Source organism: Apodemus sylvaticus, chromosome 20, assembly GCF_947179515.1.
Source record: "Apodemus sylvaticus chromosome 20, mApoSyl1.1, whole genome shotgun sequence".
NCBI lineage: Eukaryota > Metazoa > Chordata > Mammalia > Rodentia > Muridae > Apodemus > Apodemus sylvaticus.
The window spans coordinates 62,824,140-62,847,199 of NC_067491.1; the positions used below are offsets into that span (position 1 = coordinate 62,824,140).

General features: G+C 35.2%; 1 pseudogene; it reads right to left on the reverse strand.

Annotated features, from left to right (window-relative positions):
- Positions 1 to 5,855: 5,855 nt before the first annotated feature.
- On the reverse strand, positions 5,856 to 22,589 carry LOC127670763 (vomeronasal type-2 receptor 116-like; annotated as a pseudogene).
- Between the last annotated feature and the right edge of the window lie 471 nt (positions 22,590 to 23,060).

The window sequence follows — 23,060 nt, forward strand, 5'->3', positions numbered from 1 at the left end:
TCTGGTCTTGTCCTTCTCACTGATGGATTTCTAGTCAGTCCATGCTCCATAGGGAAAACCTCTCCTTCACTGCCCCTGAATCAGTATCTGTCACATAATAGCTATAAAACTTCCCTAATTATTGCCTCCTTTCTTGATTACAGTTTTGAACATGGGGGATAATTTATGCTTAATTCTTGGAAACAAAATTTGTGTATCACAGATGTTATATATTCAGTAAGCATCTAATTAACATGATTTATGGGCTCAGCACCATCCTAGGTCTTGGAAGATTGAATTTATAATGAAATCTTGATTTTGGATAATCCTATCCTGGTCTATACTTGCAAAGTGTAGAGATGATGCAGTTGACTTTGGTTAAATGAAGAGGGATATATTTTAGAATATTGTGTATTGGGAGAAAGCCCTTCATGTGAGATAATATGTATACTGGGGTGACTGGTGTTAGAAACCTGCTTCCATGTTGAAGCTCTGGGTTCAACTCTCAACACTGAAAATTATTATTTCCAATTGTTTTGAAACAACATCCACAGATTGAGTCATTATTGGTGTGATTTTGAACTTGCTCTCACTCAGCATTCAAATATGGAAATTTCATTTTCTCCCCCTAGTCTTCATGGGATCTGGAGACCCTGGTAGATGTGAGACATCTAGCCAGAGCTCCAGGATGTATCACCTAGAGAAATATAGGAGTGGAATACATTGTGATGTCAAAAACATTGAAGAAGGCAAGTCAGCAAGGAATAAGTAAATATATCAGAATATATTCATAATTATGGATACAGGGTGTGGGATCATTTTCTGAGCAGATTTCTCAGAATATGAAGATGTCGGCAGAGAAAGGAGAAGAGGAATAATGTCAGTAAGGCAAGGTTAGATAGAGGTACACATACTGTGTGTAGGAGTTAGTTTAACAGTAAGGTAGAGACAGGAACAAGTATAGACAATAACTTTATTCTCCATACAATTAAGGGTGAGATGCTTTAGGCTTGATTCATATTTCTCTCTAGAGGTTAATAGTTATGGATTGGTTGCCCAAAACAGGAATGAGGCTCAACTCATTACTATTCTCTTTTAATTCCTCAGTAATTTCCTAGAGTGGGTTAGCTTCATAGAATCACTAGAATTTGTTCAAAAAATATTCTGCTGTCTGAGTACAATGATTAAGTTTCCTATAACAGACATTAAGATTGATCTAATTGTTTAATTCATTTCTTTTGTTGTGGGTGGTGGTGCTGGTGGTTTTGGATTTTTGTTTTGGTTTGTTTTAGTTTGGTTTGGGTTTTGTTTGTTTAGATGATTCCCCCCTTAAAAGTGGAAGAAAGAATACAAATAAAGTAGAAATCTGGAAAAATCCATTGTAGATATGAAAAGCAAGAGCAAATTTGAACACAGTGAGGAAACAAGTTTTGGAGAGGTTAAATAAGTTGCTCAAGATTGAACCCAAGTGGAAGCTGGTAGATTAACACAAGCTTCTGTCTTCACCTGGATTTCTCAAAAGATCCTATTAACAGTATCAGTCTTTCCTGGTTTTGAAGATTTTTGATGCATTTTGATCCTAACTACGACATAAATTCCATTAGATCTCTGTCCTTCATCTAATCCCTAAATTGTAGACTTACTAAATTTTACAATTATGAAACATATGAGGCCTTGCATATACTGCTAAATACCAAAAAATTTAAGTCATCATTTAAAAAATAAAATTCTGTCCCAGAACACAAGGAGATCAATCTAGTATACATCTCAAAGCTTGACCTTTACTGACTAGTATTCATGAGGCTAGAAGGTATTTCTTATGCTACCAAAGAATAAAAATAATTACTGATTTCATACACCTGTTACTCTTCAGACTGCAACAACTGGGCTCATAAGATGTGTTCATTGGTGCAAGCATGTCAGCAAAGTTACACGCATAACCAATCTCTGTCTGATTAGCTGTAACACCTATTTCATAAGACCAAATCCCAATATGACTGTTTAAGCGGTAAAGAACCAGAGAACCCTAAGAGCCTCATGACAACCTCCAGTCTATTCAGCATCACTTCATGGGGGGATCCCCAGCCCTTGTCACCTGTCCAAGTCACCACTACCTCAATCAAGATTGGTAAGACCCAGCAGCTACTCTTCTTCAACCACCATTACCCTCAGTGCCTCTACAACAAAGTCAGGCTCCACAAGTAGCTGTGTGGGTAGTGGATTCCTGACAGTGGCCCCCTCCTGCAAGGATAAGGTCTTCTTCACAACAAATGTTTTGGAAGCAGGAAAAAAGGTTCAATGTAAGGAATAGATTCAGTTTCATCAATAGGAATGACACCAAGGAAGATATAGGAAGATATAGGAAGATAAGGAATTCTGCCATAAAGAAGAATAGCCCCAGGATTACTTCTCAGTATAGAAGAAAAGGGAGCAGGACAGAAACTTTTGCAGGTCCTGGAGGAGTTCCAGTTCAAAGCAGCATATACAGAACAGTCCATAACCATTATAGATGCTAAGCCATAGGGCTCCTCCATGCAATTACCAGCAAAACTACCAGAGTGCTTAGAATGAGCAAAAGAACATTGGATCACAAAGGACACTCAGGACTGGAGAGATGGCTCAGCAGGTAATAGCATCGACTGCTCTTCTGTGGTAAATGCAACAGTGATGTGTTGTAATTCCAACAAAAAAGCTGCACATTTAAGGAAAGCAAAAGATGGCATTTGACAAAAATCATTCCCTGTGAGAGCATTTTAATAACACTGTGTTTTATTCACAGCTTTTATTCTTCTGAGCAAGTGCTATTTTAATGTCAGACTGATTGCTGACTAATTAGAGGGAAGCTTCAGGGATCTGTTAGGGATAAAATCTCATGTGTGTGTTTGCTTGCTCGATTAAGCATGGCCATATTCTCTGTGGCAGTTATATACCTTTTAAAGGTGTTTTTACTGGTTCAATCATAAATAAAAATTTACAAATAACAAAAGAGATTCTTGTGAACCATGCCCGAAAGCAAGTCAGTTTAATGATTGATAATTTGGACATGTACTCTAGTGTCTCATTTGTTTCATTCATCAGGTAGCCATTACATTTCTAGGAAATCATTTCTACATATAGGAAGCCATCATGGAGAACTTCATGAAGGGATTGATGCCAAAATATGGTGTCATCCTTAATGTCACAAAGCATTTTATTTGATCCTTCACAGAAATGGGGGTGTACAATGTTCATTGATGGTCTTATATTTTATCTCTCATTTTTCTGTTATTGAATGTAGATAATTTTTCATACATTATATACTGTTTCCAGAATTTCCTGCCCCACACCACTCATTCAAATCCATACCCTTTCTTTCTTTCTTTCTTTCTTTCTCTGGTTATACAATAAACATATAAACTATTATTATAATTACTACTAGTAGTTGTAGTAGTAGTAATAGTACTAGTAATAGTAGCAGCAATGGTTTCTGCTACTATTAAAAATTTCTAAAATGAACAGATGAAATGGTAAAGAAAACATGTAAGAAACCTCACCATACACAAACTAAAATTCACAAAAAGAAACTATATATAAACACAAAAGTATAAGCCACATTATACTTAAAAAGGAAGTTTGAGGTTAAAAAAAAAGCTGAAAACAACAAATAAAATGAACACAAAAATCAAACAAATATAAAAGTCCTGGAAATCATTATGAGACAAAGAACTTACAACAATGTCTTTGAGTTTGTTATGTATTTCCCATCTGATGCTGGGCAAAAGGTTCGTCCTTTAGAGTAGTTTGCATACTCCATGAATGTCCTATTATTGGGCACTTCTCTTGATAAAAATATATTCTTATAAATCATATCTGAAAGCAAGTCTGTTAAATCACTTTTAAAATATGAAGGAACTTTAATATCTCTTTTCATTCATCTTGTGGTCATTAAGTTTCTATGATTTGTACATATAGGATGGTATCCTCAACAACATCATGGGTTAGATGCCCAGGTACAGTGTCATCCTTCATTTCATAAAGCATTTCATATTATAACAAACAATTAATATTGATTTTGTAATTGGCTATCAACTGGATTGGAATGGGGGTGCAGTTTCATTCCTCTCTCGATGATGAGATCGTACTTTGAACAGAACCATGCATGTCCTGTGCATGCTACCACAGTCTCTGTAATTTCACATGCGCATCAATTTTTCTTGTTTGAGAAGTCCTGTTTTCCATGGTGGGTGCTCTCAATCCCCTTTAATACTTCTACTTTCACTTCCCCAGTGTTTCCTGAGTCCCAATGCAAGGGATTTTATGGAGACATCCCATTTGTGAATGTGTGTTCAAAATCTTTTCACATCCTAAAAATTGTCTGCCTATGGGTTCTGAATTTGATCCAATCTATTACAGAAGAAAAACTCTCTGATTGTTGCTGATCAAGACCCTGATATTTAAGTATAGCAGAATGTATTTAAGAGTTATTTTACTGCTATGTGATCTTATCAGAAGATAAATGCATGCAATTTTACACAGTCTCCATATATATATATGCAAATATACACACACCAATATATGTTGCATATATATGCAAATATATATACATTCTGTAAGAATTAATGAGATAAGAGACCATGTGAATTTTAGGAGTGCAGTAAGTAGTACAAAGGGTGTTTTGGAGACAGGAAATATAAAAAGCAATTAAATGACGATGTCAAAAATAAACAACCAAATAATTCTTAAAAAGGAAGCAGCAAAGAGTACTTAGAAAGAAAAATGAGAGTGACCTTCATCAACTGATGTAAAGAAAAAATAATGTTTATGTGTTTATATGTGCATGTTTGTGTGTGTAATATTAAACTGAAATAAACTTTAGTACTCATATTTTGAAAAAAAGTTATGATAAGACCCTTCATCTAGAGTTATTTATGTGTCCATCAAATTCACTGACCTTAATGGAGTAAAGGTCTTGTGTGGGACATTTCCAATAGTGATTTTACTCACTTAAATAAACACTTCCATTTCATAATGAAATAGTGTTTTTCACATAAATTGACAGAGCCTTATATTGCAGGCACTGTCTGATCTCCATTTTCCCTTTCACAAAATGTTCCCTTTTTTGTATATTATCTTATATTCTTAACATCTTTCTAGTATATTTTAAAGCTACTCCAAGTCCATCAATTCTGAGTTGTCATATGGAATATTGTCACTGTGCTATACCCTCTGCTAACATTCAGTCTTGTTTCACTTTCCAAATCAGTTCCTTTTATTGCATCAAGAATCAATGATATTCTAAACCCCAACAGAGACATCTTAACATTTAGGTGACGTCTTACATTCTGTTGCTCTAAAAACAAACAAACAAACAAACAAAACCAAAAAACCTCTGATCAAGAGAAACACGTGAGAAAATTGCTAATTTTCTTATGTACCTTGGCCACAGTATATTGAATGTAGCCAAGCCATGAAATTGGAAGCAGGCACTCCATGAATGCATGCGGAATAGTGCTGATTACTGGCTTCTTGTCCATGTTGTTTGCAGTCGTCTTTCTTATAACTTCAATAACAACTCACCTGCAGGGGTTCCTGCCCACAGTCAGAACTGAAACCTTATATTTATTAACTACATGGCTTACACCCAAAATCACAGGTAAACATTAGGGTAGCTATTCCTCAATTGAGATTCCTTCTCTATATATTCAGGATTGTGTACATATTAAAAAAACATTTTCTACCACATTTTGTTAAATGTTAACATAATGGAGAGTGCTGTACAATTTGCAAGTTCAAATTTATTTATTTCAATAAAATTTTCATATAATTTAGTACTACTTTGGTTAGGACAAAGAAAAATTATGTTGAGTATCATCTAATATTTTCATACTATGAAAGTTTCAATGAGCCAATTTATCTTTGTACCTCTGTAAAACATTTGAATGTGGCCTAACTAAAATAACATAACACTTTGGGACAAAGATACACCCTAGCAACCCTGCACTAGAAGCCAAGATGGAGAAGACCTCCACAACCACCATGATCTTTCCCCTGGAGCTATGGTACACAGGGAGAAAGGTGACCCAGACACTGCAGAACACCAGCATGCTGAAAGTTAGGAACTTGGCTTCATTGAATCTATCAGGAAGGTTCCTAGCCAGGAAAGCCACAGTGAAGCTCCCGAGAGCCAAGGAACCCAAATATCCCATGACAACATGGAAGGCAATGACTGAGCCTTTTTTGCAAATAATGACAATCTTCCCATGTTCAGATTGTATATCTCTGTCAATAAAGGGAGGAAATGTTACCAACCAAATGCCACAGAGAACAAGTTGGATCAGGGTACAGATGGGAATGACCAAGTTAGGTGCTCCTGATGTCAGCATCCCTCTCATTCTTCTCCCTGGAGTAGTGAGCTTGAAAGCCATGACAACAGTTATTGTTTTGACCAACACTGTAGAAACAGCCACTGTGAAAAATACTCCAAATGTGATCTGCTGAAGGATGCAGGTAGACTGGTTGGGATGTCCTATGAAGAGCAATGAGCAGAGAAAACAGAACACCAGAGAGATGAGCAGGATGTAGCTGAGAATGCAGTTATTGGCCTTTACTATAGGAGCATCCCTGTATTTCACAAAAGTGGACAGTACTAGAATTGTGATGGCTGAGAAGGACAGGGCCATGAAGCCTAGAGCAAGCCCCAATGGATCTTCATAAGCCAGAAATGACACAGCTCTATGGAGGCAGTGCGTTTGCTCTAAGTTGGCATACTTATCATCTGGACATCTCACACATTGTTCCATACCTGCTGGTGAAAAACAATAAGCCCTTATAAGGTATCATATTTATGTAATTAATAATTGTTCTCCATTAAACTATGCTTTGTGATGGAACAAAAAAACATCATAGGGAATGGAACAGCTAAAAGTATTTATTAAACAAACAAAATGAAAATGATGAAAAATGATACTTATAATTTATTATTAATAATTCCTCAAAATTGAATTTAACTAATCACAGACAAAGATAATATGCAGTCATAGTTATTGATGTCAGTTGAAATATATAATGTACTTTGTTTGCTATGAAAGTTGTGCTCTCTGTCTATATCTACACATAATGACCAGATCTTATAATTCATCATGCAAATATTATTTGCATAAAATATTTTTATTCTGGAAGCCCTATGCCTCATAGACATACACATGCCCCTATCATTATGGCACAAACTCTTTTTTCCCAACTATTCTTTCAAAGCTGTGAAGGTCATGGATATTCACATTCACCCCTCTTTCCTTAACTAGGCTGTGATCCATGATAAGTACTGCCCCATATGTTGATGCATTCTTGAAATCTTCAGTCTATCCCTAATTCTTTGACAGGAAGAACTTAACCCTTTGAACCATTGAAGCTCTTAAAATATATTTCTTTAAACAACTGAGCAACTGGCCTTTCCAAGGACGAAGCTGGGTGAGTGGGGGAAAAGATTGTGGACTGGCCTTGTCATCAAAATTCTTTGTACAAAATATCAAAGAAAAATAAGCATATGCTTGGATTATGCCTAAAATTTCTGTTGAAAATTGTTACAAATATTTGTCTCCATAAACGTTTTCCACATTATATAAAATCAGTAGCAATCACATTGGGAGAGATGCATTGTTTGTCGAGGATATTGCAGGTTATTTGCTGGGTCCAAAAGAAGTTGACACTATATAATTGGTAAATGTCCCAAACACAGAGATTTTAGAACTTCAGTTTCATTTAGGCCATATCATATTTCTTATTTTGAAAGAGAATGTTTTCAAATTCATCAAGTTTTCTTTGACATCCAAGCATGTACCTGTTTCATTGGAAACCTCATTTTCTGGGCACTGAACACAATCAAAGCAGCATTCTACTGTTTCTTCCAGATGAATTTTCCTGAATCCAGCAGTACATGGCGCACTACACATGGAGGAGGGAACCTGAGACAATACATAAATATTATAATGTATGAGTGTGTATGTGTGTGTGTCTATTTCATGTATACATCATATGAATAATGACCCATAAATAGATATATGGAACATTAATAGATATGGTTCTAAGTATTCCTCCGATAACCAGCATTAGTTACCAATTTAGTTACCTTGTTATTTTGAATTACACTGCAATGCAATGAATGTCACACAACATTTACTATATCATGTAATATTAGATATGTAACATTCAGGTTGTTGAAACTCAAAACTTTTCCTTCCAAAGACAGCCAATACCACAGAATAAAGGACTGGAAAACAATTTTCAATGCTAGTAGTCCCACCCTGCCCACAACAAGCTGGAATAGCAATACAAATATAAAATAAAATTGACTTTCAACGAAAAGGTTTAAAAAAAAAAACATAATGAAAGACATTTCATATGCATCAAAGGAAAAATGCTACCAAGAAGAATTCTGAACATCTATGATCCATAGGCAAGGGCAGCCACATTCATAAAAGATACTTTTCTAATGTTCCATGCACACACTGTCTCCACAAAATGATAGTCGGAGACTTCAACATCCCACTCTCATCAATAGACAGATCAGGGAAGCAAAAACTCTACAGAAACACAGTGAAACTAACAGAAGTTATGGAGTAAATGGATTCAACTGATATCTATAGAACATTTCATACTAAAACAAACGAATATACTTCTTTTCAGCACCTATATGGTACCTTCTCCAAAACTGGCAATATAATCAGTCACAGATCAGTCATCAACAGATATAAGAAGATTCAAATAATCTCACTCATACTTACAGATTATAACAGACTAAGGCTGGTCTTCTATAACAACAAAAGCAGTAACAACAACAACAAAAAAAAACATACATAAAGACCACATAAACATGGAAAATGAAATACACCATAATAAATGCTAACTTGTTCATGGAAGAAATAAAGAAATAAAAGACCTATTAGAATTTAAAGAAAATGAAGGTACAACATACCAAAACTAATGGGTCACAATTAAAGCACAGTTAAGAGGATAATTCACAGCTTTGAGTGCCTCCAAAAAGAAACTGGAGAGAGCATACACTAGTAGATTAACATCACATCTGAAAGATCTAGAACAAAAAGAAGCAAATCCACCCAAGAGGAGTAGACAGCAGGAAATCATCAAACTCTGGTCTGCAATCAACCAAGTAGAAAAAAATAGAACTATACAAAATATCAACAAAACCAGAAGCTGGTCCTTTGACCAAATCGACAAGGTAGACAAGGTAGACTAACCCGAGGGCACAGAGACAGCCTCCAAATAAAGAAAATCAGAAATGAAAAGGGAGACATGATAATGGAAATTGTGGAAATTAAAAAAAAAAAAAACACCATCAAATCCTATTGCAAAGGTTAATACTCAGCATAAATAGAAACCCTAGATGAAATGGACAATTTTCTAGACAGATACCAAATACAAACATAAATCAGTATCAAATAAGTGGTCAAAACTGTACCATAAACACAAAAGAAATAGAAGCCATCATTAATAATCTCCCAACCAGTTGGGCAGTGGTGGCACATGCCTGTAATCAAAGAACTCTGGAAGGTAGAGGCAGGCAAATTTCTGAGTTCGAGGCCAGCCTGGTCTACAGAATGACCCTATAGAGAGAAATCCTGTCTCAAATAAACCAAATCCAAAAAAAAAAAAAAAAACTCCCAACCAAGAATATTCCAGGACTAGACAATTTTTGTACAGAATTCTATCATATCTACAAAGAAAATTCAATACCAATACACTCCCACCTATTCCACAAAATAGAAACAGGGGAATAAAGCCAAATTTGATCTATGAAACCAAAGTTACATCAATACCAAAATCACACAAAGACCCAACAAAGAGAACTTCAGACCAATTTACCATATGAACGCTGATGCAAATATACTTAATTAAATCCTCAAAAAACGAATTCTAGAATATATAAAAATTTCACGATGATCCAGTAAGCCTCATCCCAGGGAGGCAGGGTTAGTTCAATGTAAGGAAATCCATCAACATAATCCAATATATAAACAAATTCAAAGAAAATAGACACCTGAACATTTGATTAGATGCTGAGACAGCATTTGACAAAATCCAACATTCCTATTAAAAAAAAAAAGACTTGGAAAGGTCAGGAATTCAAGGCCCATAACTAAACATATTAAAAGCAATATACAGAAAACCAGTAGCCTACATCAAACTAAATGGAGAAAAAGTTGAAGTAATCTCAATAAAACCAGGGACTATACAAGGCTTCCCATTCTTTTCACCACTATTCAATAAAGTACGCAAAATTCTATCCAGAGCAATTAGACAGCAAAAAGAGGTAAAACTGATTCAAATTAAAAAGGGAAAGTCAAAATATCAATATTTGCATATGATATGATAGTATAATTAAGTGATCTCAAAAATTCCACCAGAGACCTCCTACAGATAATACCAATTTCATCAAAATGGCTAGATATAAAATCAGCTAAAACAAATCACCAATTTTCCTATACAAAAAGAATAGTCTGAAAAAGAAAGTAGTGAAATGACACCCTTCTGAATTATCACAGATCTTGCTGTGACTCTAACCAAGCAAGTGAAAGATCTGTATGCCAAGAAGTTCGTCTTTGAAGTGAGAAATTAAAGAAGAATTCATGAGATAGAAAGATCTTCCATCCTCCTGAAATGGTAGGAAGAGTTTGATAAAAATGGCTCTCATGCTGAAAGCAATCTAAAGATTAAATGTAATCCTTATCAAAATTCCTATTCAATACCTCATAGAATCAAGAAGAGCAATTTTCAAGTTCATTTGTAATAAGAAAATACCCCATGATAGCGAAAACAATTGTCAACAATAATAGAAGTTCCGGGAGAATCACAATCCCTAACCTCAAACTTCACTACACAGCAATAGTGAAAAATTTGCATGGAATTGTTACTGGGTAGAACAATGGAGTAAAATTGAGGACAAAGAATTGAACCCACACAACTATGATCACTTAATATTTCACAAAGGAGCTAAAGCATTCTAGAGGAAAAAGACAGCATTTTAGGCAAATTTTGTTGGTTCAACTGGTATTCAGCATGTAGAGGAATGCAAATTGATCCATTCTTATCTCCTTGTACAAAGTTAAAGACAAAATGGTTCAAGGACCTCCACATAAATCCAGACACACTGAAACTAATAGAAAAGGAAGTGGGGAAGAGACTAGAGCACATGGGTAGAGGGGAAATTTCCTGAACAAAACACCAATAGCTTATGCTCTAAGGTCAAGAATTGACAAATGTGACCTCATAAAATTGCAATGTTTTTCTGAGGCAAAGGACACTCTAGATAGAACAAAATGGCAATCAATAGACAGGAAAAGATCATTACCAATCCTACATCTGGTAGATGGATAATATCCCATATATACAAAGAACACAACATCTTAGATTCCGGAGTACCAAATAATCCTAACAAAACCTGGAGTGCAAAACTAAACACATAATTCTCAATATTGAATGACTGAAAAGCAGTGAAAGAAATTTTCAACATCCTTAGTGATCAGGGAAATGCAAATCAAAACACTCTGAGATTTCACATTGCACCAGTCAGAATAGCTAAGATAAAAAACTCAGGTGACAGGAGATGTTGGTGTAGATGTTTAGAAAGAGGAACTTTCCTTCACTACTGGCAGGATTGCAGGCTGGTACAATCTCGCTGAAAATAATTCTGGCCATTCCTCAGTAAATTGGAATCAACTATACCACTCCTGGCCATATACCCAGAAGGTGCTCCAACATGTAATGATGACACATGCTACATTATGTTTACAGCAGCCTTATTTATAGTAGACAGAGGCTGAAAAAAACAGATGTCCTTTAACACAGGATTGGAAACAGAAAATGTGGTGAATTTACACTGTGGGGTTCTACTCAGCTATTAAAAATAAATAATTCATAAAATTCTTAGGCAAAAGGATGGAACTAGTATATATCACCCTCTGTGAGGTAACACAGTCACAAAAGAACATACATGAAAGGTGCTCACTCGTAAGTGAATATTAGCCCAGAAGCTATGAATACCCAAGATACAATTCACAGACCATATGAAGCTGAAGAATAGGGAAGACCAAATTGTGGAAGACCTCATTACAGAGAAAGATTTCTGTAATGAATACATGCTATTTTCAATTTGGCCATAAATATGTTCACACAGAATATGTTCTTAGAAGGGGGAACAAAATATTTACAGGAGGCATTATGGAGACAATGTGTCATGCAGAGACTGAAAAAAGATCATAAAGAGACTGCCCCACCTGGGGATTCATCCCATATACAATCCTAAATCCAGGATGCTATTGTGGATGCAGGGAAGTGCTTTCAGACGGGAGCCTGATATAGCTATTTCCTGAAAGACTCTGTTAGAGCCTGAAAAATACAAAGGTCGATGCTCACATTCACCCATTGGATTGAACTTGGGGGTCCTTGATAGAGGAACGGGAGAAGGGACTGAAGGAGCTGAGGACATTATAGTTCCATTTGGGGAGCAACAGTCTCACCCAGCCAAACTCTCAGGGACTGGCCCACCAACCAAATAGTACACAGGCAGGAACTCATGGGACCAGTCACATATGAAGAAGAGGATGTACTTGATAGATGTCAGCAGGAGGAATAGCTTTTGTACCTAGGAGGATTGGATGCTCCAATGTAGGCGAATTCCAGGGCTGTAAGATGAGATTGGGTGGGTGGATGGGGGACACCCTCATAGAGGCAGTTGGATGGAGAATTGCATAGGGAGATTTTGGGGGAAAGCCATGAAAAGGGGATATCTGAAATGTAAATAAAGAAAATATTCAATTAAATGTAGAAAGCGTATATATATATATATATATATATATATATATATATATATATACATATACATATACATATATATATATACATATACATATACATATGTGTATATATGTGTTTGTGTATGTATATATATATATCATTATATACATACATATATATATATATATATATATATATAAAATGGAAACCTTGAATCTAGAGAAAGATTTCTGTAATGAATACATACTATTTTCAATTTGGCTATAAATATGTTCACACAGAATCTGCAAATTCCGTAGTTTAAATATAGTTGCAATTTTTTTAAATTTTTTAAATTTATTTTCTATATTCTTTGTTTACATTCTAGAAGTAGTTGCAAATTTTAATTATACATACACATTTAATAAATATATTACTGAGTGATGCATATGCATGTGGGTGAAACTGAACATGGAATCCAGAGGGCATTGATCTCTAAGACCAGATTTACATAAAATTGTGAGATATCAAATTTTGGTGCTTGTAACTGAGAATGGCCTTTTGCAAGCGTAACTTGGTCTTAACATAGAGCTAATAGTTCATCGCCTCATATTTTAAAATGGAGCTAAACTGAAAATAATAAAAATTGTACCCACTGATGTTCCTCCCGTAGCCCACTCCAAATCTTCAGATATATAAAGTTGGTTCCGTGAAAAACAAGGAAAATAGCTTCCTATTTTCACTTTTAATCCATGGCCTTGTGGAAAATTCCAAATGATGAAAATGTCATACCCTGCACACTGATTTTCTCTATGGTTCATGCTCACCAGTTCTCCAACAGGATTAATAAATACCCTGGTTTTCAGCAAGGAAGAAACCTTAATGAGATCCATTATTAGATGCTTACATATGCATATCATAAAGAGAAGGAAATTTTGAGAATTTCCCCTAAATTTTAAATTGACTTTATGAAAGACAGTGTATTAAAGTAATCACATAGTAAAAACAAGACACTTCATAGATATTTGATCATTAATATACTTCTAATTAATGTTCAATACTAAAACATGCTAGAAAAATGATTATAAAATAGAAAGCAACATGGTGTGTGAGTATGTGTGTGCACAAGTTTGTCAAAAATACTTTTTAAAAAATGAAGCCAGGTATGTGCAAACTAAGGGGGATTCTGAATGTGTGTGAAAATAAAGATTGGTTATGAGACTTTCATGTAAATATTGCAAACATCTATGAGGTAAATATAACCTTAATAATATGTATATTCTTAATCATTTATGGTTTTGTAAATAATTGTTAATTTAAATGTGTAACTATTAGTTAAAACACATGTATTGATTCTTGACATATTATTCTTTAGAAAAGGATTCTAGTCTTGTCATCATTAAAGATTTTCATGATAAAACTCTTGGCTCCTATTTTAAATTTTAAACTCAATTGTGGAAATGTTGAGACATGTTTTCACAAAACTCACTGGTATCTTAAAAATAGTATTGTCTCCTATTAAATGTGATCCTTGAAATTGATATTCATCCATCTAAAAGATTAATTGGGAAGTTTTTCAGTGTAGAAATATTTCTAATGAAAGAACAATATCTAACAAATGGACAGGTATTTCTCTGGAGCCATTTAACAGACCACATTAATATATCTAAATATAATGAAATGTAAAAAACTTTACCTGCTGGCAGTCAGTGAATTCTCCTTTGACACCTGTTGTTTTCTGAGACTCTACTTGTTGAAGAAGTAGTTCATGGTAGGTGTGGGCCACAGCATACACAGCATTATATAAATTATAACCTTCTTCACTCAGGGCCATGTCATATTTGTGCATTGCTGTCCATTCCAATGTGTTATTCAATACAAAATGATCTCTTTTATTGCTGTTTTTAGAGACTGAACAATTAAAATAATTCCACCCCAGCATAGAGTCAGAAATGTTTACTGGGTATTTGTCATAGTTCATTGTTTGCATAAAATTCCTAAATTTAGCAAGCTCGCCTCTGTGGTGTGCAAAAGTGACAGTCCCATGAAAGAAATCAAGCCTGAATTCCTTTTTATTTGTGGTAACATCCAATTGAGAGGTTGTGATCCAGATTCTCTGAGAACCAAAATATTTCCACCGTCTAAAGCTGACTTCTAAAGTAGAATTCATTTCACCATAAATGATAACAACCTTTGCTGAAGATGCCATAATTTGTTTATCATATATCATAGCCTTAGTCATGTATGTCTGCATGGTTTCTGGGATCACATTCACAAAAGCTAAGCAGATCCCATGCCTTTGCATTTCTTCTCTTAAATCTGAGAGAAACTGAATGCCCTTGTCATCATCTGAGATGACCATGCCTATCCAAGTCCATCTAAAATGAAGCAGCAAGGAGACCATGCCATGGGACAAATGTGTGTCCTTGCTGGCTACCTGATGGACATAGGGCAACTGGTCATGATCACTTAGGTTAGGATTAAATGGTCCAAAGAAAACCTAAAGGATGTAGAAGAGAGGATGAAACATCCACATGAGGAATATGATTATTAGAATGTTTGGGATCATATACAAATAATGTTGCTCACCTTTCCAAACTCCTATCATGGATAGTATGATTATACTCTAAATATCATGTATTATTCCTTTTAGATTCTAGACTGTTTATGACAAGTCTGAATTTTCTGGAACACAGTTTTCCCTGTTTATCCAGTACATTAATGACCTTGTTTTTAATTTCTTAATTTATACATTTATCTCTCGGTCTCTCTGCCTCTCTCTCTCTGTCTCTGCCTCTCTCTTTTTATCTATCTATCTATCTATCTACCTATCTATCTATCTATCTACTTATCTATCTATCTATATCTATATAGATAGATATATATAGATATTGTGATGTGTATATAGTGATATATATATATAGTGATATATATATAGTGATATATATATATATATATATATATATATAGTGTCTCGTGTGTGTCTGTGTGTGTGTCTATCTCTCTCTCACTCTGTGTGTGTGTGTGTTTGTGTGTGTTTAGCAGGACACTCATAATTCAAGCTGTCATTTTTTTAATGGTTGGTACATTTAAATGGAATTTAATATTGTTGAAACATCCATTGTCATGTATTCTTACCTTTGGTGTCTTAGAATGAATTGCCAGTTTTAAGGATGTTTTCCATGATGGGCCTGTAAGGTGTACATAACAAATTTGATATATTCTACAGATATAATTAATAAAATTCACACGTTTGTTTTGTTGTGAATGTGCTCTATCCAGAACTCCCAATGTATCTTGACAGAGCTCAAGAACAATGGAGAACATGAAAGACATATTGGGTAAAAGATAAGGATTCTCGTTGATCTCATCAGTCACAAAAAGCATTACCAGAAAAAAATTCATATCGTGCTGCTGGTATTCTAAAACAAGGCATAGTGAGGATTAAGGCAGATGTTTTAAAGATAAATTTTCAATTGCAGTAAAGTTTGTACTATGATACACGCTAAATTTCTGAACAAATGTCTTGAAATAAGTGTCAAAAATAAGGGATCTGTAGAGCTGAATACAATTTAGGAATTCCTAGACATAGGGCACTATGATATGATATAATTCGATATGATGTGATATGATATGATAAATTTTGTATTTGTGTAAATTGATAAGGAGTTCAATTTACCTTTTAATGCCATCCTTGAACAATATTGCAATCCTAAAAAATAAGACACTATAAAATAATATTGGAGATATGATCCCACAAATACATTTTAAAAAAGGTTTTCTTAAACCACTTATTAAATATACAATATATTCTCCTTAGTTTTTATTATTCAAAACCATTTAATAATCAAGCATCTTAATAATATTGTTTATTTTAAGAAACAAATAATACTTTAAAAGCAGTGTTCAACTTTCACATTTTTATATTTTCATACACTGAAAATATTATTAATATTATCTATGCATGGGGATCCTTTATCTAAGTAAAGAATTAAATTATTTCAAAACATACACGATATTATTGGGGGATTAAGCATACAAAAAGAGGATAAAATATTAAAATCTGAACCATTAAGAAATATATTGTTACCTTCTCAAAAATGGACCAAAATATGGACAAACTTCAATAGATATAATGATGTTGAATTTATCCGATGAATCTATGCAACTAGCTCAGACTAAGGCTGATATTCACTAACAATAGAAATAACAGAAATCTGACATATACAAAGAAGCTGAACAAATTGTCTTCTCAATAATAGCTTGATTACAGGGAAAAATAAAGAAAGAAATTAAAGACATTTTATAATTCAAAGAAAATAAAGGAATGTCCTATACAAATTATGGAACACAATGAAAGCAATGCTAAGGGATGATATCATAGCTCTGAGTGCCTCCCCAAAGAAAGTAGAGAGATCATACACTATCAGATTAACAGCTCATTGGAAAGCTCTAGATTAAAAAAAGCAAATATACACCATAAGAGCAGACACCAGAAAAAAATCAAGTTCAGGGATGATATCAACCAAGTAGATATAGAAAGAACTATAAAAAGAATCAACAGAACTAGGATCTTGTTCTCTGAGAAAATCAACAAGATAAACATTTAGCCAGATTAATCACAGGGTACAGAGATAGTATCCAAATGAACAAAATCAGGAATGAAATGGGAGAAATAACAACAGAAATTGAGGAAATTTAAAAAAAAAAATCGGATTGCCCTACAAATATCTGTATCCAAAAAAAGTAGAAAAAGCGGATTAAATTGATTAATTTTCTAGACAGATAGCATTTACCAAAGTTAAATCTGGATCAGGTAAACCACGTAAAGAGTCCCACATTCCCCAAAGAAATACAAGCACCCATTAGAAGCCCCCCAATCACAAAAAGCCAAGGGACAGATGGTTTTAGGCCAGAACTCTTATCAGACCTTCAAAGAAATTCTATTACCAAAACATTTCACACTATTCCATGAAATAGAAGCCAAAGAATCTCTACTCATTATGTTCTATGAAGCCACAGTTACACTGATATAAACTGACCAATTTCCCTTATGAATATCTATGCAAAATTATGCAATAATATTCCCACAAGCCGAATCCAATAACACATCAAAAAGGTTATCCAACAAAAACAAGAAGGCTTAACCACAGAGATCCAGGGATGGTTCAATATGGTAATACAGCAATGCAATCCACAATATAAACAAAGTTTTTAAAAAAGCAACCAACATTATCATATTATTAGATGCTGAGAATCATTTGACAAAATTCAATTCCCATTTATATTAAAAGTCTTGGAAATATGAGAAATTCAAGGCCCATACCCAAACATAATAAAAGCAGTATACAGCAAAAGAGGAGCCAACAATAAACTAAATAAAGAGAAACTTAAAGCAAACCCACTAAAACCAGGGACTAGATAAGACTGCCCTCTCTCTCACGATCTATTAAATATAGTACTTGAATTTCTAGCTAGAGGAATTAGATAACCAAAATTGGTCATTTATATCCCAATTAGGAATGAAGAAGTCAAACTACCACTATTTGTAGATGATTTGATAATATACTTAAGTGATCCCCAAAATTCCACCCGAGAAGTACTAAAGCTGAAAAATAACTTCAGCAAAATGTCAGGATATAAAATTAACTCAAACAAATCAGTAGCCTTCCTCTACACACAGGATAAACAGGCTGAGAAAGAAATTAGGGAAATGAAACTCTTCACAATAGTCACATATAATATCAAATAGCTTGGTGTGATTCTGACCAAGCAAGTGAACGATCTGTAAGACAAAAATTTCACATCTCTGAGAAATAATTCAAAGAACACCTCAAAAGTTGGAAAGGTCTCCAATAATTATGGATTATCAGGATTAATATTGTAAAAAAGGCCATCGTGCTGAAAACAATCCACCAGATTTGATGTAATCCCCATCAAATTACAACTAAAGTGATCAAGGAGGTAAAGAGTAATTTGCAAATTCATCTGAAATAGCAACAAAAAGATAGAGAAAATTATTCTTAACAATAAAAGAACATCTGAGGGAATCACCATCTCTGATCTCACACTGTATTACACAGAAATACTGATAAGATCTGGATGATGTTGGTAAAGAGATGGGCAGATAGATTAATGTAGACAAATTGTAGCTTCAGAAATGGACGAATGCACTTAAGGTCACTTGATCTTTCTTTTTTTTTTTTTTCTCTTTCTTTTTTTTTTTATTCGATATAATTTATTTACATTTCAAATGATTTCCCTTTTCTAGCCTCCCCACTCCCCGAACGTCCCGTAAGCCCCCTTCTCTTCCCCTGTCCTCCCACCCACCCCTTCCCACTTCCCCGTTCTGGTTTTGCTGAATACTGTTTCACTGAGTCTTTCCAGAACCAGGGGCCACTCCTCCTTCCTTCTTGTACCTCATTTGATGTGTGGATTATGTTTTGGGTATTCCCGTTTCCTAGGTTAATATCCCCTTTTAGTGAGTGCATACCATGATTCACCTTTTGAGTCTGGGTTACCTCACTTAGTATGATATTCTCTAGCTCCATCCATTTGCCTAAGAATTTCATGAATTCATTGTTTCTAATGGCTGAATAGTACTCCATTGTGTAGATATACCACATTTTTTGCATCCACTCTTCTGTTGAGGGATACCTGGGTTCTTTCCAGCATCTGGCAATTATAAATAGGGCTGCTATGAACATAGTAGAACATGTATCCTTATTACATGGTGGGGAGTCTTCTGGGTATATGCCCAGGAGTGGTATAGCAGGATCTTCTGGAAGTGAGGTGCCCAGTTTTTGAAGGAACTGCCAGACTGCTTTCCAGAGTGGTTGTACCAATTTGCAACCCCACCAGCAGTGGAGGAGTGTTCCTCTTTCTCCACACCCTCTCCAACACCTGCTGTCTCCTGAATTTTTAATCTTAGCCATTCTGACTGGTGTAAGATGAAATCTTAGTGTTGTTTTGATTTGCATTTCCCTAATGACTAATGAAGTTGAGCATTTTTTAAGATGCTTCTCCGCCATCAGAAGTTCTTCAGGTGAGAATTCTTTGTTTAACTCTGTACCCCATTTTTTAATAGGGTTGTTTGGTTTTCTGGAGTCTAACTTCTTGAGTTCTTTATATGTATTGGATATTAGCCCTCTATCTGATGTAGGATTGGTGAAGATCTTTTCCCAATTTGTTGGTTGCCGATTTGTCCTCTTGATGGTGTCCTTTGCCTTACAGAAACTTTGTAATTTTATGAGGTCCCATTTGTCAATTCTTGCTCTTAGAGCATACGCTATTGGTGTTCTGTTCAGAAACTTTCTCCCTGTACCGATGTCCTCAAGGGTCTTCCACAGTTTCTTTTCTATTAGCTTCAGAGTGTCTGGGTTTATGTGGAGGTCCTTGATCCATTTAGATTTGAGCTTAGTACAAGGAGACAAGGATGGATCAATTCGCATTCTTCTGCATGCTGACCTCCAGTTGAACCAGCACCATTTGTTGAAAAGGCTATCTTTTTTCCATTGGATGTTTTCAGCCTCTTTGTAGTGGATCAAGTGGCCATAGGTGTGTGGGTTCATTTCTGGATCTTCAATCCTGTTCCATTGATCCTCCTGCCTGTCACTGTACCAATACCATGCAGTTTTTAACACTATTGCTCTCACTTGATCTTTCTCAAAGGAACTAAAATAATTCAGTGGAAAACAGACAGCATTTTCAAGCTTGTTCAATTGGAGGTCAGTATGCAGAGGAAGGCAAATTCATTCAATCTTATCTTCCTGTACAAAACCCAAGTCCAAGTGGATCAAGGAGCTACACATAAAACCACATACACTGAATCTAATTGAAGAGAAAGAGGGGAAGATCCTCGAACACATAGGCACAGAGGCAAATTTTCTGAACAGAAGATCATTGACTTTTGTTCTAAGATCACCAATAGACAAATGGTACCTCATAAAACTGCAACGCTTCTGTAAGGCAGATGACCCTGTTAACAGAACAAAACAGCAGCCAACAGAGTTGGCAAAAATAATTACCAGTCCTACATGTGATAATGGGTTAATATCCAATACATACAACAACTGAAGAAAACAAACTACAGAGAACACAATAATCCCATTAAAATGATGTACAGAGCAAAATGAATAATTCTTAATGAAGGGATATCGAACAGCAAAGAAGCATCTAAAAAAACAACATCCTTTGTCATCAGCAAAATGCAAATCACATCACCCAACAGATTCCACCTCACACCAGTCAGAATGACCAACAACATAAACTCAGTTGACAGCAGATACAGGGGAGGGTGTGGAGAAAGAGGAACATTTCTCTTTTGCTGGTGGGATTGCAAGCTGCTTCAACCATTCTAGAAATTACTCTGGTGGTTCCTCTGAAAATTGGACATAATATTACCTGAATACACAGCTATTCCACTCCCGGGCGTACACCTAAAAGATTCATCAACATTTAACAAGGACACATGCTCCACTAAGTTTATTGCAGCCATATTTACAATAACCAAAGCTAGAAAGAACCCAGAAGTTTCTCAACAGAGAAATGGATACTAAAATGATTTGCATTTACACAATGGTATACTATCTATGTATAAAAAACAATGACTTCATGAAATCTTCAGGGAAATGGATGAAACTAGAAAATATCATTCTGACTGAGGTAACTCAGTCACAAAAGTACACACATGGTATTCACTCACTGATAAGTGGATATGAGCACAATAACTCAGAATACCCAAGATACAATTCATACACCAAATGAAGCTACAGGAGTAGGAAGACCAAAGTATGGAAGCTTCAGTCCTTTCTGGAAGGGGGGCACAAAATACTCATGGGAGACAAAGTATGGAGCAGTGACTGAAGGAAAGGCAATTGAGAATCTGCCCAACCTGGGGATCTATCTCATAAAGTCATCAGACCCAGACACAATTTTGGATGCTAAGAAATGCTTGCTGAAAGGAGCCTGATATAACTGTCTCCTGAGAGGCTCTCCCAGAGCCTGACAAATACAGAGATGAATGCTCATAGACAACCATTGAATTGAGCATGGATTCTGCAATGGAGGAGTTAGAGAAAAGACTGAAGGAGCTGATGTAGTTTGCAACCCCATAGAAAGTACAACAATATTAACCAACAAGAATCCCTAGAACTTCCAGGGACTAAACAATAAAACAAAGAATACACATCGAGGGAATCATGACTCTGATTGCATATGAAGCAGAGGATGTCCTTGTAGGGCACCAATGGGAACAGAGGTCCTTAGTCCTGTCAAGGCTTGATACCCCAGTGTAATGCCACTGAAGTGAGGTAGCTGTGGATGATTTTGGGCAGGAATACACTCATAAATATGTGGAAGGAGGGATGAGATTGGGAGTTTCTGGAGAGGAATCAGGAAAAGGAATAACAGTTGAAACACAAAAAAGAAAATATCCAATGATATATATATATATATATATATATATCAAATGTGTGACACATTTGAGAATATTGAAATAGTGATTGATATAATAATTAACTTTCAGTGGTTCCTAAACTTAGAGGGGAGGAACAGGGCCAAACCCCACACTTTGTGTACACAGCTAAATATTTCTAATTAATGTCATTGATGCAGAAAATAAAGTGAATGGCTTACCTAAAATCTAAATCATCATTATAAAAATAGTCTTCAACAGGTCCCTCTACTGTAAAAAGGAAAAAACCACAGTCACTTCTCAAATCTCCACAATTATCTTCAGTATTCCTTATCATCCAAAAGCAAAATGGTTCAATCAAACAGCACAAAATGAGAGAAAATTTCAGGAGCAAAAAGGAAATAGTGAAAGCACAAAGATTCTTCATGTCTGCTAGGATCTAAGATGCAGTTGTGAAATCAGTTTCCTATGCAGACAAATATCACATACATATACATTTATACATATAGGTCTTTTTAAAATCTACTGCTCTCTGGAAGTCCGCTTAATTATACTCAACAGTCCCCATCGATTCATCCTATGTCATTCTCCCTGGATACATTGAGAAAATTCTGGCCTCAAGCTCTACATCTGAGGTCTGAAAACTTTTGTTCAAAACATTTCTGAAAATATGTTTTGGAGATCATTTCTCCAACCTCAGGTGCCATGATGCCATTCATATTTCTGAAAACATGTTTTAGAGAGCATTTTCTCCATCAGGTGCCAAGATTTCATTCATATGCATGGAATAATTCCCAAGGACAATCTTCCATTGCACAGCTTTGGCCAGAATATGTGTCAACAGCCATATGTATAACACAATGGATTTCAACAGAACTTCCATAGACAAGAGTTTAGA